Source organism: Calliopsis andreniformis, unplaced genomic scaffold (genome assembly GCF_051401765.1).
Source record: "Calliopsis andreniformis isolate RMS-2024a unplaced genomic scaffold, iyCalAndr_principal scaffold0002, whole genome shotgun sequence".
Lineage (NCBI taxonomy): Eukaryota > Metazoa > Arthropoda > Insecta > Hymenoptera > Andrenidae > Calliopsis > Calliopsis andreniformis.
Window position 1 is genome coordinate 14890520 of NW_027480423.1, and position 16283 is coordinate 14906802.

Consider the following 16283-nt stretch of genomic DNA (forward strand, 5'->3'; position numbering starts at 1 on the left):
TGACTTCTAAGGCCCTAACTATTCAATCTGTTGGAGCAACGCCCTAGAGTGAAGCCTAGGTTGCCCGGAACGTAGAAATGACCATAACTTTTACACTGGTAGCAATTATTCGTTTTATACAATGGAAAAACTGTTGTATTTATATGGTATTTTATGCTTCTGGCGTTGACTTCTTAGGCCCTAACTATTCTATCTGGTGGAGCAATGCCTCAGAGTTAAGTCTAGGATGCCCGAAACGCCGAAATGATCATTACTTTCACGCTTGTTGCAATTATTCCTGTTATACGATGAAAAGACCGTTGTATTTTTATTGTATTTTATGCTTCAGGCGTAGGCTCCTAAGGCCGTAGCTATCCGATATGGTGGAGCACCGCCCTAGAGTGAAGCCTAGGTTGCCCGGAACGTAGAAATGACCATAACTTTTACACTGGTAGCAATTATTCGTTTTATACGATGGAAAAGCTGTTGTATTTATATTGTATTTTATGCTTCTGGCGTTCACTTCTTAGGCCCTAACTGTTTGATCTGGTGGAGCAACGCCCTAGAGTGAAGCCTAGGTTGCCCGGAACGTAGAAATGACCATTACTTTCACACTGTTTGCAATTATTCCTTTTATACGATGGAAAAGCTGTTGTATTTTTATTGCATTTTATGCTTCGGGCGATGACTTCTAAGGCCCTAGCTATTCAATCTGTTGGAGCAACGCCCTAGAGTGAAGCCTAGGTTGCTCGGAATGTAGAAATGACCATAACTTTCACACTGGTTGCAATTATTCGTTTTATACGATGGAAAAACTGTTGTATTTATATTGTATTTTATGCTTCTGGCGTTCACTTCTTAGGCCCTAACTATTAAATCTGGTGCAACAACGCCCTAGGGTGAAGCCTAGGTTGCCCGGAACGTAGAAATGACCATAACTTTTACACTGGTAGCAATTATTCGTTTTATACAATGGAAAAACTGTTGTATTTATATGGTATTTTATGCTTCTGGCGTTGACTTCCTAGGCCCTAACTATTCGATCTGGTGGAGCAATGCCTCAGAGTTAAGCCTAGGATGCCCGAAACGCCGAAATGATCATTACTTTCACGCTTGTTGCAATTATTCCTGTTATACGATGAAAAGACCGTTGTATTTTTATTGTATTTTATGCTTCAGGCGTAGGCTTCTAAGGCCGCAGCTATTCGATATGGTGGAGCACCGCCCTAGAGTGTAGCCTAGGTTGCCCGGAACGTAGAAATGACCGTCACTATCAAACTGGTTGCCATTATTTGTTTTATACGATGGAAAAGCTGTTGTATTTATATCGTATTTTATGCTTCTGGCGTTGACTTCTTAGGCCCTAACTATTCCATCTGGTGGAACAACGCCCTAGGGTGAAGCCTAGGTTGCCCGGAACGTAGAAATGACCATAACTTTTACACTGGCAGCAATTATTCGTTTTATACAATGGAAAAACCGTTCTATTTATTTTGTATTTTATGCTTCGGGCGTTGACTTCTAAGGCGCTAACTGTTTGATCTGGTGGAGCATCGCCGTAGAGTGAAGCCTATGTTGCCCGGAACGTAGAAATGACCATAACTTTCACACTGGTTGCTATTATTCGTTTTATAGGATGGAAAAACTGTTGTATTTATTTTGTACTTTATGCTTCGGGCGTTGACTTCTAAGGCCCTAACTATTCGATCTGGTGGAGCAACGCCCTAGAGTGAAACCTAGGTTGCTCGGAAAGTATAAATGACCATAACTATCACACTGGTAGCAATTATTCGTTTTATACGATGGAAAAACTGTTGTATTTTTATTGCATTTTATGCTTCGGGCGTTGACTTCTAAGGCCCTAACTATTTAAGCTGTTGGAGCAACGCCCTAGAGTGAAGCCTAGGTTGCTCGGAATGTAGAAATGACCATAACTTTCACACTGGTTGCAATTATTCGTTTTATACGATGGAAAAACTGTTGTATTTATATTGTATTTTATGCTTCTGGCGTTCACTTCTTAGGCCCTAACTATTCAATCTGGTGGAACAAGGCCCTAGGGTGAAGCCTAGGTTGACCGGAACGTAGAAATGACCATAACTTTTACACTGGTAGCAATTATTCGTCTGATACAATGGAAAAACTGTTGTATTTATATGGTATTTTATGTTTCTGGCGTTGACTTCTTAGGCCCTAACTATTCGATCTGGTAGAGCAATGCCTCAGAGTTAAGTCTAGGATGCCCGAAACGCCGAAATGATCATTACTTTCACGCTTGTTGCAATTATTCCTGTTATACGATGAAAAGACCGTTGTATTTTTATTGTATTTTATGCTTCAGGCGTAGGCTTCTAAGGCCGTAACTATTCCATATGGTGGAGCACCGCCCTAGAGTGAAGCCTAGTTTGCCCGGAACGTAGAAATGACCATAACTTTTACACTGGTAGCAATTATTCGTTTTATTCGATGGAAAAGCTGTTGTATTTATATTTTATTTTATGCTTCTGGCGTTCACTTCTTAGGCCGTAACTGTTTGATCTGGTGGAGCAACGCCCTAGAGTGAAGCCTAGGTTGCCCGAAACGTAGAAATGACCATTACTTTCACACTGTTTGCAATTATACCTTTTATACGATGGAAAAGCTGTTGTATTTATATTGTATTTTATGCTTCTTGCGTTCACTTCTTAGGCCCTAACTATTCGATCTGGTGGAACACCGCCCTAGGGTGAAGCCAAGGTTTCCCGGAACGTAGAAATGACCATCACTTTCAAACTGGTTGCAATTAATCCTGTTATACGATGGAAAAACTGTTGTATTTATATTGTATTTTATGCTTCTGGCGTTGACTTCTAAGGACCTAACTATTCGATCTGGCGGAGCAACGCCCTACAGTGGTGCCTAGGTTGCTCGGAACGTAGATATGACCATAACTTTCACACTGGTTGCAATTATTCGTTTTATTCGATGGAAAAGCTGTTGTATTTATATTGTATTTTATGCTTCTGGCGTTGACTTCTTAGACCCTAACTATTCCATCTGGTGGAATGACGCCCTAGGGTAAAGCCAAGATTGCGCGGAACGTAGAAATGACCATAACTTTCACACTGGTTGCTATCATTCGTTTTATATGATGGAAAAACAGTTGTATTTATATAGTATTTTATGGTTCTGGCGTTGACTTCATAGGCCGTAACTATTCGATCTGGTAGAACAACGCCGTAGAGTGAAGCCTAGGTTGCCCGGAACGTAGAAATGACCATTACTTTCACACTGTTTGCAATTATCCCTTTTATACGATGGAAAAGCTGCTGCATTTATATCGTATTTTATGCTTCTGGCGTTGACTTCTAAGGACCTAACTATTCGATCTGGTGGAGCAACGCCCTAGAATGAAGCCTAGGTTGCTCGGAATGTAGAAATGACCATAACTTTCACACTGGTTGCAATTATTCGTTTTATACGATGGAAAAGCTGTTGTATTTATATTGTATTTTATGCTTCTGGCGTTCACTTCTTAGGCCCTAACTATTCGACCTGGTGGAACAACGCCCTAGGCTGAAGCCTAGGTTGCCCGGAACGTAGAAATGACCATAACTTTTACACTGGTAGCAATTATTCGTTTTATACAATGGATAAACTGTTGTATTTATATTGTATTTTATGCTTCTGGCGTTGACTTCATAGGCCCGAACTATTCGATCTGGTGGAGCAATGCCTCAGAGTTAAGTCTAGGGTGCCCGAAACGCCCAAATGTTCATTACTTTCACGCTTGTTGCAATTATTTCTGTTATACGATGAAAAGACCGTTGTATTTTTATTGTATTTTATGCTTCGGGCGTAGGGTTCTAAGGCCGTAGCTATTCGATATGGTGGACCACCGCCCTAGAGTGTAGCCTAGGTTGCCCGGAACGTAGAAATGACCATAACTTTTATACTGGTAGCAATTATTCGTTTTATACAATGGAAAAACTGTTGTATTTATATGGTATTTTATGCTTCTGGCGTTGACTTCTTAGGCCCTAACTGATTGACCTGGTGGAGCAACGCCCTAGAGTGAAGCCTAGATTGCCAGGAACGTTGGAATGACCATAACCTAGACAACTGGTTGCTATTATTCGTTTTATACGATTGAAAAACTGGTATATTTATATTGTATTTTATTCTTATGGCGTTGACTTCATAGGCCCTAACTAGACGATCTGGTGGAGCAACGCCCTAGAGTGAAACCTAGGTTACCCGGAACGTAGAAATGACCATAACTTTCACACTGGCTGCAATTATTCGTTTTATACGATGCAAAAGCTGTTGCATCTTTATTGTATTTTATTCTTCTGGCGTAGGCTTCTAAGGCCGTAGCTATTCGATATGGTGGAACAACGCCCTAGGGTGAAGCCTAGGTTGCCCGGAAAGTAGAAATGACCATAACTTTCACACTGTTTGCAATTATCCCTTTTATACGATGGAAAAGCTGCTGCATTTATATCGTATTTTATGCTTCTGGCGTTGACTTCTAAGGACCTAACTATTCTATCTGGTGGAGCAACGCCCTAGAATGAAGCCTAGGTTGCTCGGAATGTAGAAATGACCATAACTTTCACACTGGTTGCAATTATTCGTTTTATACGATGGAAAAGCTGTTGTATTTATATTGTATTTTATGCTTCTGGCGTTCACTTCTTAGGCCCTAACTATTCGACCTGGTGGAACAACGCCCTAGGCTGAAGCCTAGGTTGCCCGGAACGTAGAAATGACCATAACTTTTACACTGGTAGCAATTATTCGTTTTATACAATGGATAAACTGTTGTATTTATATTGTATTTTATGCTTCTGGCGTTGACTTCATAGGCCCGAACTATTCGATCTGGTGGAGCAATGCCTCAGAGTTAAGTCTAGGGTGCCCGAAACGCCCAAATGTTCATTACTTTCACGCTTGTTGCAATTATTTCTGTTATACGATGAAAAGACCGTTGTATTTTTATTGTATTTTATGCTTCGGGCGTAGGGTTCTAAGGCCGTAGCTATTCGATATGGTGGACCACCGCCCTAGAGTGTAGCCTAGGTTGCCCGGAACGTAGAAATGACCATAACTTTTATACTGGTAGCAATTATTCGTTTTATACAATGGAAAAACTGTTGTATTTATATGGTATTTTATGCTTCTGGCGTTGACTTCTTAGGCCCTAACTGATTGACCTGGTGGAGCAACGCCCTAGAGTGAAGCCTAGATTGCCAGGAACGTTGGAATGACCATAACCTAGACAACTGGTTGCTATTATTCGTTTTATACGATTGAAAAACTGGTATATTTATATTGTATTTTATTCTTATGGCGTTGACTTCATAGGCCCTAACTAGACGATCTGGTGGAGCAACGCCCTAGAGTGAAACCTAGGTTACCCGGAACGTAGAAATGACCATAACTTTCACACTGGCTGCAATTATTCGTTTTATACGATGCAAAAGCTGTTGCATCTTTATTGTATTTTATTCTTCTGGCGTAGGCTTCTAAGGCCGTAGCTATTCGATATGGTGGAACAACGCCCTAGGGTGAAGCCTAGGTTGCCCGGAAAGTAGAAATGACCATAACTTTCACACTGGTAGCAATTATTCGTTTTATACGATGGAAAAACTGTTCTATTTATTTTGTATTTTATGCTTCGGGCGTTGACTTCTAAGGCCCTAGCTATTCGATCTGGTGGAGCAACGCCCTAGAGTGAAGCCTAGGTTGCCAGGTACGTACAAATGACCATCACTATCAAACTGGTTGCAATTATTTGTTATATACGATGGAAAAGCTGTTGTATTTATATCGTATTTTATGCTTCTGGCGTTCACTTCTTAGGCCCTAACTATTCGATCTGGTGGTACAACGACCTAGGGTGAAGCCTAGGTTGCTCGGAAAGTAGAAATGACCATAACTTTCACACTGGTAGCAATTATTCGTTTTATACGATGGAAAAACTGTTGTATTTTTATTGCATTTTATGCTTCGGGCGTTGACTTCTAAGGCCCTAACTATTCAATCTGTTGGAGCAACGCCCTAGAGTGAAGCCTAGGTTGCCCGGAACGTAGAAATGACCATAACTTTTACACTGGTAGCAATTATTCGTTTTATACAATGGAAAAACTGTTGTATTTATATGGTATTTTATGCTTCTGGCGTTGACTTCTTAGGCCCTAACTATTCTATCTGGTGGAGCAATGCCTCAGAGTTAAGTCTAGGATGCCCGAAACGCCGAAATGATCATTACTTTCACGCTTGTTGCAATTATTCCTGTTATACGATGAAAAGACCGTTGTATTTTTATTGTATTTTATGCTTCAGGCGTAGGCTCCTAAGGCCGTAGCTATCCGATATGGTGGAGCACCGCCCTAGAGTGAAGCCTAGGTTGCCCGGAACGTAGAAATGACCATAACTTTTACACTGGTAGCAATTATTCGTTTTATACGATGGAAAAGCTGTTGTATTTATATTGTATTTTATGCTTCTGGCGTTCACTTCTTAGGCCCTAACTGTTTGATCTGGTGGAGCAACGCCCTAGAGTGAAGCCTAGGTTGCCCGGAACGTAGAAATGACCATTACTTTCACACTGTTTGCAATTATTCCTTTTATACGATGGAAAAGCTGTTGTATTTTTATTGCATTTTATGCTTCGGGCGATGACTTCTAAGGCCCTAGCTATTCAATCTGTTGGAGCAACGCCCTAGAGTGAAGCCTAGGTTGCTCGGAATGTAGAAATGACCATAACTTTCACACTGGTTGCAATTATTCGTTTTATACGATGGAAAAACTGTTGTATTTATATTGTATTTTATGCTTCTGGCGTTCACTTCTTAGGCCCTAACTATTAAATCTGGTGCAACAACGCCCTAGGGTGAAGCCTAGGTTGCCCGGAACGTAGAAATGACCATAACTTTTACACTGGTAGCAATTATTCGTTTTATACAATGGAAAAACTGTTGTATTTATATGGTATTTTATGCTCCTGGCGTTGACTTCCTAGGCCCTAACTATTCGATCTGGTGGAGCAATGCCTCAGAGTTAAGCCTAGGATGCCCGAAACGCCGAAATGATCATTACTTTCACGCTTGTTGCAATTATTCCTGTTATACGATGAAAAGACCGTTGTATTTTTATTGTATTTTATGCTTCAGGCGTAGGCTTCTAAGGCCGCAGCTATTCGATATGGTGGAGCACCGCCCTAGAGTGTAGCCTAGGTTGCCCGGAACGTAGAAATGACCGTCACTATCAAACTGGTTGCCATTATTTGTTTTATACGATGGAAAAGCTGTTGTATTTATATCGTATTTTATGCTTCTGGCGTTGACTTCTTAGGCCCTAACTATTCCATCTGGTGGAACAACGCCCTAGGGTGAAGCCTAGGTTGCCCGGAACGTAGAAATGACCATAACTTTTACACTGGCAGCAATTATTCGTTTTATACAATGGAAAAACCGTTCTATTTATTTTGTATTTTATGCTTCGGGCGTTGACTTCTAAGGCGCTAACTGTTTGATCTGGTGGAGCATCGCCGTAGAGTGAAGCCTATGTTGCCCGGAACGTAGAAATGACCATAACTTTCACACTGGTTGCTATTATTCGTTTTATAGGATGGAAAAACTGTTGTATTTATTTTGTACTTTATGCTTCGGGCGTTGACTTCTAAGGCCCTAACTATTCGATCTGGTGGAGCAACGCCCTAGAGTGAAACCTAGGTTGCTCGGAAAGTATAAATGACCATAACTATCACACTGGTAGCAATTATTCGTTTTATACGATGGAAAAACTGTTGTATTTTTATTGCATTTTATGCTTCGGGCGTTGACTTCTAAGGCCCTAACTATTTAAGCTGTTGGAGCAACGCCCTAGAGTGAAGCCTAGGTTGCTCGGAATGTAGAAATGACCATAACTTTCACACTGGTTGCAATTATTCGTTTTATACGATGGAAAAACTGTTGTATTTATATTGTATTTTATGCTTCTGGCGTTCACTTCTTAGGCCCTAACTATTCAATCTGGTGGAACAAGGCCCTAGGGTGAAGCCTAGGTTGACCGGAACGTAGAAATGACCATAACTTTTACACTGGTAGCAATTATTCGTCTGATACAATGGAAAAACTGTTGTATTTATATGGTATTTTATGTTTCTGGCGTTGACTTCTTAGGCCCTAACTATTCGATCTGGTAGAGCAATGCCTCAGAGTTAAGTCTAGGATGCCCGAAACGCCGAAATGATCATTACTTTCACGCTTGTTGCAATTATTCCTGTTATACGATGAAAAGACCGTTGTATTTTTATTGTATTTTATGCTTCAGGCGTAGGCTTCTAAGGCCGTAACTATTCCATATGGTGGAGCACCGCCCTAGAGTGAAGCCTAGTTTGCCCGGAACGTAGAAATGACCATAACTTTTACACTGGTAGCAATTATTCGTTTTATTCGATGGAAAAGCTGTTGTATTTATATTGTATTTTATGCTTCTGGCGTTCACTTCTTAGGCCGTAACTGTTTGATCTGGTGGAGCAACGCCCTAGAGTGAAGCCTAGGTTGCCCGAAACGTAGAAATGACCATTACTTTCACACTGTTTGCAATTATACCTTTTATACGATGGAAAAGCTGTTGTATTTATATTGTATTTTATGCTTCTGGCGTTCACTTCTTAGGCCCTAACTATTCGATCTGGTGGAACAACGCCCTAGGGTGAAGCCAAGGTTTCCCGGAACGTAGAAATGACCATCACTTTCAAACTGGTTGCAATTAATCCTGTTATACGATGGAAAAACTGTTGTATTTATATTGTATTTTATGCTTCTGGCGTTGACTTCTAAGGACCTAACTATTCGATCTGGCGGAGCAACGCCCTACAGTGGTGCCTAGGTTGCTCGGAACGTAGATATGACCATAACTTTCACACTGGTTGCAATTATTCGTTTTATTCGATGGAAAAGCTGTTGTATTTATATTGTATTTTATGCTTCTGGCGTTGACTTCTTAGACCCTAACTATTCCATCTGGTGGAATGACGCCCTAGGGTAAAGCCAAGATTGCGCGGAACGTAGAAATGACCATAACTTTCACACTGGTTGCTATCATTCGTTTTATATGATGGAAAAACAGTTGTATTTATATAGTATTTTATGGTTCTGGCGTTGACTTCATAGGCCGTAACTATTCGATCTGGTAGAACAACGCCGTAGAGTGAAGCCTAGGTTGCCCGGAACGTAGAAATGACCATTACTTTCACACTGTTTGCAATTATCCCTTTTATACGATGGAAAAGCTGCTGCATTTATATCGTATTTTATGCTTCTGGCGTTGACTTCTAAGGACCTAACTATTCGATCTGGTGGAGCAACGCCCTAGAATGAAGCCTAGGTTGCTCGGAATGTAGAAATGACCATAACTTTCACACTGGTTGCAATTATTCGTTTTATACGATGGAAAAGCTGTTGTATTTATATTGTATTTTATGCTTCTGGCGTTCACTTCTTAGGCCCTAACTATTCGACCTGGTGGAACAACGCCCTAGGCTGAAGCCTAGGTTGCCCGGAACGTAGAAATGACCATAACTTTTACACTGGTAGCAATTATTCGTTTTATACAATGGAAAAACTGTTGTATTTATATTGTATTTTATGCTTCTGGCGTTGACTTCATAGGCCCGAACTATTCGATCTGGTGGAGCAATGCCTCAGAGTTAAGTCTAGGGTGCCCGAAACGCCCAAATGTTCATTACTTTCACGCTTGTTGCAATTATTTCTGTTATACGATGAAAAGACCGTTGTATTTTTATTGTATTTTATGCTTCGGGCGTAGGCTTCTAAGGCCGTAGCTATTCGATATGGTGGACCACCGCCCTAGAGTGTAGCCTAGGTTGCCCGGAACGTAGAAATGACCATAACTTTTATACTGGTAGCAATTATTCGTTTTATACAATGGAAAAACTGTTGTATTTATATGGTATTTTATGCTTCTGGCGTTGACTTCTTAGGCCCTAACTATTCGATCTGGTGGAGCAATGCCTCAGAGTTAAGTCTAGAATGCCCGAAACGCCGAAATGATCATTACTTTCACGCTTGTTGCAATTATTCCTGTTATACGATGAAAAGACCGTTGTATTTTTATTGTGTTTTATGCCTCAGGCGTAGGCTTCTAAGGCCGTAGCTATTCGATATGGTGGACCACCGCCCTAGAGTGTAGCCTAGGTTGCCCGGAACGTAGAAATGACCATAACTTTTACACTGGTAGCAATTATTCGTTTTATACGATGGAAAAGCTGTTGTATTTATATTGTATTTTATGCTTCTGGCGTTCACTTCTAAGGCCCTAACTGTTTGATCTGGTGGTGAAACGCCCTAGAGTGAAGCCTAGGTTGCCCGGAACGTAGGTATGACCATAACCTTCACACAGGTTGCAATTATTCGTTTTATACGGTGTAAAGGCTGTTGTATTTATTTTGTATTTTATTCTTCTGGTGTTGACTTCTTAGGCCCTAACTATTCGATCTGGTAGAACAACGCCGTAGAGTGAAGCCTAGGTTGCCCGGAACGTAGAAATGACCATTACTTTCACACTGTTTGCAATTATCCCTTTTATACGATGGAAAAGCTGCTGCATTTATATCGTATTTTATGCTTCTGGCGTTGACTTCTAAGGACCTAACTGTTTGATCTGGTGGAGAAACGCCCCAGAGTGAAGCCTAGGTTGCCCGGAACGTAGAAATGACCATAACTTTCACACTGGCTGCTATTATTCGTTTTATACGATGGAAAAACTGTCATATTTATATTGTATTTTATGCTTCTGTCGTTGACTTCTTGGGCCCTAACTATTCGATCTGGTGGAACAACGCCCTTGAGTGAAGCCTAGGTTGCCCGGAACGCAGAAATGACCTTAACTCTTACACTGGTAGCAATTATTCGTTTTATACAATGGAAAAACTGTTGTATTTATATTGTATTTTATGCTTCTGGCGTTGACTTCATAGGCCCGAATTATTCGATCTGGTGGAGCAATGCCTCAGAGTTAAGTCTAGGATGCCCGAAACGCCCAAATGTTCGTTACATTCACGCTTGTTGCAATTATTCCTATTATACGATGAAAAGACCGTTGTATTTTTATTGTATTTTATGCTTCAGGCGTAGGCTTCTAAGGCCGTAGCTATTCGATATGGTGGACCACCGCCCTAGAGTGTAGCCTAGGTTGCCCGGAACGTAGAAATGACCATTACTTTCACAATGTTTGCAATTATTCATTTCATACGATGAAAAAACTGTTGTACTTATATTGTATTTTATTCTTATGGCGTTGAATTGTTAGGCCCTAACTATTCCCTCTGGTGGATCAACGCCGTGGAGTGAAACCTACGTTCCGCGGAACGTAGAAATGACCATTACTTTCACACTGGTTGCAATAATTCGTTTTATACGATGGAAAAGCTGTTGTATTTATATCGTATTTTATGCTTCTGGCGTTAACTTCTAAGGCGCTAACTATTCAATCTGTTGGAGCAACGCCCTAGGGTGTATCCTAGGTTGGCCGGAAAGTAGAAATGACCATAACTTTCATACTGGTTGCAATTATTCGTTTTATATGATGGAAAAACTGTTGTATTTATATTGTATTTTATGCTTCAGGCGTTGACTTCTGAGGCCGTAGCTATTCGATCTGGTGGAGCAACGCCCTACAGTGAAGCCTAGGTTGCCCGGAACGTAGATATGACCATAACCTTCACACAGTTTGCAATTATTCGTTTTATACGGTGTAAAGGCTGTTGTATTTATTTTGTATTTTATTCTTCTGGTGTTGACTTCTTAGGCCCTAACTATTCGATCTGGTGGAACAACGCCGTAGAGTGAAGCCTAGGTTGCCCGCAACGTAGAAATGACCATTACATTCACACTGTTTGCAATTACTCATTTTATACCATGGAAAAGCTGTTGTATTTATATCGTATTTTATGCTTCTGGCGTTGACTCCTAAGGACCTAACTATTCGATCTGGTGGGGCAACGCCCTAGAGTGAAGCCTAGGTTGCCCGGAACGTAGAAATGACCATAACTTTTACACTGGTAGCAATTATTCGTTTTATACAATGGAAAAACTATTCTATTTATTTTGTATTTTATGCTTCGGGCGTTGACTTCTTTGGCCCTAACTGTTTGTTCTGGTGGAGCAACGACCTAGAGTGAAGCCTAGGTTGCCCGGAACGCAGAAATGACCATAACTTTCACACTGGTTGCAATTATTCCTGTTCTAGGATGGACAAACAGTTGTATTTATATCGTATTTTATGCTTCTGGCGTTGACTTCTTAGGCCCTAGCTATTCGATCTGGTGGAGCGACACCCTAGAGTGAAGCCTAGGTTGCCGGAACGTCGAAATGACCATAACTTTCACACTGGTTGCAATTATTCGTTTTATACGATTGAAAAGCTGTTGTATTTATATTGTATTTTATGCTTCTGGCGTTGACTTCTTAGGCCCTAACTATTCGATCTGGAGGCGCAATGCCCCAGAGTTAAGTCTAGGATGCCCGAAACGTAGAAATGACCATTACTTTCACACTGGTTGCAATTATTCCTGTTATACGATGGAAAAACTGTTGTATTATAATTGTATTTTATGCTTTTAGCGATGAATTCTAAGTCACTAGCAATTCGATCTGGTGGAGCAACGCCATAGAGTGACGCCTAGGTTGCTCGGAACCTAGAAATGACCACTACTTTCACACTGGTTGCAATTATCCGTTTTATACGATGGAAAAGCTGCTGTATTTATACCGTGTTTTATGCTTCTGGCGTTGACTTCTAAGACCGTAGCTATTCGATGTGGTGGAGCAACGCCCCAGAGTGACGCCTAGGTTGCCCGGAACGTAGAAATGACCATTACTTTCACAATGTTTGCAATTATTCATTTCATACGATGAAAAAACTGTTGTACTTATATTGTATTTTATTCTTATGGCGTTGAATTGTTAGGCCCTAACTATTCCCTCTGGTGGATCAACGCCGTAGAGTGAAACCTACGTTCCGCGGAACGTAGAAATGACCATTACTTTCACACTGGTTGCAATAATTCGTTTTATACGATGGAAAAGCTGTTGTATTTATATCGTATTTTATGCTTCTGGCGTTGACTTCTTATGCCCTAACTATTCCCTCTGGCGGACCAACGCCCTAGAGTGAAACCTACGTTGCCCGGAACGTAGAAATGACTATTACTTTCACACCGGTTGCAATTATTCGTTTTATACGATGGAAAAGCTGTTCCATTTATTTTGCGTTTTATGCTTCGGGCGTTGACTTCTAAGGCCCTAACTATTCCAGCTGGTGGAACAACGCCCTAGGGTGAAGCCTAGGTTGCCTGGAACGTAGAAATGACCATCACTTTCACACGGGTTGCAATTATTCCTGTGATAGGATATAAAGACTGTTGTATTTTTATTGTATTTTATACTTCAGGCGTTGACTTCTAGGGCCCTAACTATTCCCTCTGGCGGATCAACGCCCTAGAGTGAAACCTACGTTGCCCGGAACGTAGAAATGACTATTACTTTCACACTGGATGCAATTATTCGTTTTATACGATGGAAAAGCTGATCCATTTATTTTGTATTTTATGCTTCGGGCGTTGACTCCTAAGGCCCTAACTATTCGATCTGGTGGAACAACGCCCTAGGGTCAAGCCTAGGTTGCGCGGAACGTAGAAATGACCATAAGTTTCACACTGGTAGCAATTATTCGTTTTATACGATGGAAAAACTGTTTTATTTATTTTGTATTTTATGCTTCTGGTGTTGACTTCTTATGCCCTAACTATTCCCTCCGGCGGACCAACGCCCTAGAGTGAAACCTACGTTGCCCGGAACGTAGAAATGACTATTACTTTCACACCGGTTGCAATTATTCGTTTTATACGATGGAAAAGCTGTTCCATTTATTTTGCGTTTTATGCTTCGGGCGTTGACTTCTAAGGCCCTAACTATTCCATCTGGTGGAACAACGCCCTAGGGTGAAGCCTAGGTTGCCTGGAACGTAGAAATGACCATCACTTTCACACGGGTTGCAATTATTCCTGTGATAGGATATAAAGACTGTTGTATTTTTATTGTATTTTATACTTCAGGCGTTGACTTCTAGGGCCCTAGCTATTCGATCTGGTCGAGCAACGCCCTAGTGTGAAGCCTAGGTTGCCCGGAACGTAGAAATGACCATAACTTCCACACTGGTTGCAATTATTCGTTTTATACGATGGAAAAGCTGTTGTATTTATATCGTATTTTGTGCTTCTGGCGTTGACCTCTTAGGCCCTAACTATTCCATCTGGTGGAACAGCGCCGTCGGGTGAAGCCTAGGTTGCGCGGAACGTAGCAATGACCATAACTTTCACACTGGTAGCAATTATTCGTTTTATACGATGGAAAAACTGTTCTATTTATTTTGTATTTTATGCTTCGGGCGTTGATTTCTAAGGCCCTAACTATTCAATCTGTTGGTGCAACGACCAAGGGTGAAGCCTATGTTGCCCGGAAAGTAGAAATGACGTTAACTTTCATACTGGTTGCAATTATTCGTTTTATACGATGGAAAAACTGTTTTATTTATTTTGTATTTTATGCTTCGGGCGTAGACTTCTAAGGCCCTAACTATTCGATCTGGTGGCGCAACGCCCTAGAGTGACGCCTAGGTTGCCCGGAACGTAGAAATGACCACTACCTTCACAATGTTTGCAATTATTCATTTTATACGATGGAAAAGCTTTTGTACTTATATTGTATTTTATTCTTCTGGCGTTGACTTCTTAGGCCCTAATTATTCGATCTGGTGGAACAACGCCCTAGAGTGAAGACTAGGTTGCTCGGAACAAGGAAATGACCATTACTTTCACACTGTTTGCAGTTATTCCTGTTATACGATGGAAAAACTTTTGCATCTTTATTGTATTTTATGCTTCTGGCGTTGACTTCTAAGGCCCTAGCTATTCGATTTGGTGGAGCAACGCCCGAGAGTGGGGCCTAGGTTGCCCGGTACATAGAAATGACCATTACTTTCACACTGTTTGCAAATATACATTATATACGATGGAAAATCTGTTGTATTTATGTCGTACTTTACGCTTCTGGCGTTGACTTCTTAGGCCCTATCCATTTGGTCTGGTGGAGCACCGCCCTAGAGTGAAGCCTAGGTTGTCCGGAACGTAGAAAAGACCATTACCTTCACCCTGGTTGCAATTATTCGTTTTATACGATGGAAAAACTGTTCTATTTATTTTGTATTTTATGCTTCGGGCGTTGGCTTCTAAGGCCCTAACTATTCAATCTGTTGGTGCAACGCCCAAGGGTGAGGCCTATGTTTCCCGGAAAGTAGAAATGACGTTAACTTTCATACTGGTTGCAATTATTCGTTTTATACGATGGAAAAACTGTTTTAGTTGTTTTGTATTTTGTGCTTCGGGCGTTGACTTCTAAGGCCCTAACTATTCGATCTGGTGGAACAACGTCCTAGGGTGAAGCCTAGGATGCCCGGAAAGTAGAAATGACCATAACTTTCACACTGGTTGCAATTATTCGTTTTATACGATGGAAAAGCTGTGGTACCTTTATTGTATTTTATTCATCTGCGGTTGACTTCTAAGGCCGTAGCTATTAGATGTGTTGGAGCAACGCCCTAGAGTGAAGACTTGGTTGCCCGGAACGTAGAAATGACCATTACATTCACAATGGTTGCAATTATTCGTCTTATACGATGGAAAAGCTGTTGTTATTATATCGTATTTTATGCTTCTGGCGTTGACTTCTTAGGCCCTAACTATTCCATCTGGTCGATCAACGCCCTCGAGTGAAGCCTAGGTTGCGCGGAACGTAGCAATGACCATAACTTTCACACTGGTAGCAATTATTCGTTTTATACGATGGAAAAACAGTTTTATTTATTTTGTATTTTATGCTTCTGGCGTTGACTTCTAAAGCCCTAACTGTTCTATCTGGTGGAGCAGCGCGCTCGAGTGAAGCCTAGGTTGCCCGGAACGGAGAAATGACCATAACTTTCACAGCGGTAGCAATTATTCGTTTTATACGATGGAAAAACTGTTTTATTTATTTTGTATTTTATGCTTCGGGCGTTGACTTCTAAGGCCCTAACTATTCGATCTGGTGGCGCAACGCCCTAGAGTGACGCCTAGGTTGCCCGGAACGTAGAAATGACCATTACTTTCACAATGTTTGCAATTATTCATTTTATACGATGGAAAAGCTTTTGTACTTATATTGTATTTTATTCTTCTGGCGTTGACTTCTTAGGCC